We start from the raw sequence: 3,136 nt of genomic DNA, 5'->3' as shown, positions 1-3,136 counted from the left end.
TTAAGATTCTTGATGTCACGGTAGGTGATTGTCGTATGCTCAGTTTTGTTTTGTTGCACGCCCTTGTATGTTTTTATCACAATGGTTGGTAGGTGATCTGACATACCAGTAGATAATACCCGCACATTTATTAGCCGCGCAGGGTGACTACTCCAGATGTGATCGAGGCAGGTTTTGGACAATGGTCGGGTAATTTCCATTACAAGTTGTGACATATTCAAATTTTTCAGCGTTTTTATGAATGGGTGCTTGTGAAGTTTCATGGTGCATAGGAAATCGATGTTAATGTCTCCCAATAAAATGGTTTCCTTGTTGAGAAGATGTACGTTCTCAATGTTTTTCCCGAGTCTCTTGTCATCCGCCACTCTGAACGAAAGAGGCCTGTGGACACAACCAATAAAGAGAGAACGTCTCGATTTGTAGGGGCAGACCTCTAACCACAGGATTTCTATGTCTTCGGCTTCGAGGTCTTCCCGTCTCTTAGCCTGAAGCGAATTATTTATATAAACAAGTATTCCACCACCTGATTTCCCCATTCTGTCCTTTCGATGAAGCTGATATCCGTCAGTGTTATAGAGAGAATCCGGCACTTTTTGGGTGCAAAAAGTCTCAGATAGAATTAGAATATCCAATCTATCATATTCATTGCCAGGTCGAGTTAAGAGTGACCGGATCTCTTCAAGTTTGCTATCTGTTAAGCGTTGGACGTTTCATTGGCAAATACGCAGACCATTTGCTCGCTGAGCTAGGCAAGGGCCAGGCTGAACTTCGACATCATTAGCCAGTTGAATAAGAAGCAGCGAAATTGAGGCATTGAGCGCTAGTCGACATCCGAGGAGAACTTGCGCTGACGTTTCGTAATTGGTAAATGTAACTCGCTATTCTTGGTGTAGGAAGATTAGAAGTATAGAATACTTGGCTCTGTCGTTGTTTACATTTCTGATAGCTGCTACCAGTGAAACAGAGGTAGAAATATAATACCAGGCACACAGACCGCAAACTAAAAATATTACCATTTAGCTTAACGGCGGCCATGTTTGCAGTGACCTTATTCTTTTACATCAAGACAATCAAATTCAAAACATTAAAACATCAACTTGTGGTTATTTTTGTTTATATTTCTTGAATGAAATGAAAAATGGTAAATCATATCAAGATCTCATTAAAGTGTTTGATATAAATGACACAATTAAAAACGAAAAATTCATTGAAAAATATTTCAGAAGATTAATATAATTCATATATATGAAGAATTATTTCGTGAAGCAGAAGAAACAAACAGGATGTGTTCCTGGAAGTGAAAGATATGAACCAGCTAAAAATGGTAGAATGATGTTAAAATGCACTTGCGCTGAATGTGGTATAACTAAAACCAAATTCGTTAAACAAACAAAACAAGGATCTGGTATAGCTGGTTCAGCTGCAAATATGGCATTATAAGGTTTCATTCAACATGGAATACCTTGGATGGGACGTAAACTTGTAAATACTGGCAGATATTATGCCTCTGAAGCAATGCGTGATAAAGGATTACAGAAAAAACAATTGATTATGGTTTGAAAAAACTGAATCCAATTATTCACAGTGTTGGAAGTCAAGTTTAGATCAATTATCAACCAAAGTCAAAAAAAGGTGGTTCTATTTATCCTTCAGAATGGTATCCAATGGAAATGTATTCTCCTCAAGGTGTTTATGATCCAACTAATCCACTTTACAAAGGAGGTAAAATCTATTTACCTATATTCATAAAGCAATTGGTAAATTACCTAATCCAAAACTGGATGGACACCTGGAAAATATAAATACCTTGGACCGTGCAATCCTCTTGATAAACAATTAGTATACGATAAAAACACTGGTTAAGTATTAAAATGGAATGTTCAACCACGCAACAAAGTTGATGAAACTGCCGCATATTTGTTATGATATGGGTAAAGATAAAGGTGATTGCGATCGAAAGATGGTTGAACAATTAAATGAGATACCTTATGGACAAATGCCAAAAATGGGTCAAGTAGCAAGAACCGTAATCAATAAAAAACAAAAACTAGGTCTCGGTGTATCAAAAACCGGAAAAAGCCGTCGAGTGAAGTAAACTGGAAAGCAAAATTAGCAGATGAATTACATAAACCAATCAAGCGTAACTTTACTCGGTGGCGTATAATCATAAATCACATAGATGAAATTTGGGCAGCAGACTTGATTGAAATGCAGAAGTTCAGTAAATGGAACAAAGGTTATCGATATCTTCTTATGGTTATCGATGTATTCAGTAAATATGGTTGGATTGAACCCTTAAAAAATAAAAAGGGTGAACCCATAAACCAAACATTTAAAACCATATTCAAAGAAGGAAGAGAGCCAGAGTTCTTGTGGACTGACAAAGGTAAAGAATTTTATGATAAACATGTTGAAGAATTGTTGAATAAAAATAATGTTAAATTATATTCAAGTGAAAATTAAGAGACATCATCTGTTGTCGAGCGTTGGAATAGAACGATTAAAAACAAAGTGTGGAAACAATTCACTATCCAAGGTAACACTCAATATCTCAGCATTTTACCGAAAATACTAAGTCAATATAATAATACCAAACACAATTCAATCAAAATGACGCCTGTTGAAGCCTCTGATGAAAAGAATGAAGGAATGGTTTATTTCAATCGATATGGTGACACCAATTCAGTTAAAAAAAACCGAAATATAAAATCGGTGATAAGGTTCGAATATCAAATACAAAAGACGGTTGTTTGATAAAGGTTACACACCGAATTGGACAGAAGAAATATTCACTATTGACAAGATAAAATATACAAACCCAATCACCTATCAATTAAAAGATTTAAATAATGAAGAAATCAAAGGAAGTTTCTATGAGTCTGAATTATTGAGAACTAAACAAGAAATATTTAGAATTGACAAAGTTGTAAAGAGAGATTACAAAAATAAAAAAGCTCTGGTTAAATGGAAAGGTTATGATGATGATTTCAATAGTTGGATTCCTCTAAAAGATTTACAAGCTATTTAAAAAAATTAAATATATTTTAAATATATAGTAATGGAAATGATATCCCGTGATTTTAATAATTCACAAATTGGATCGCTTCAAGTTCTAATTGATGAAAAAAATAATCCT

The sequence above is a fragment of the Stylophora pistillata genome, chromosome 5, assembly GCF_964205215.1.
Source record: "Stylophora pistillata chromosome 5, jaStyPist1.2, whole genome shotgun sequence".
Classification (NCBI taxonomy): Eukaryota; Metazoa; Cnidaria; class Anthozoa; order Scleractinia; family Pocilloporidae; genus Stylophora; species Stylophora pistillata.
The sequence above is the reverse complement of the archived record's forward strand: the minus strand, read 5'-3'. Positions refer to the sequence as shown.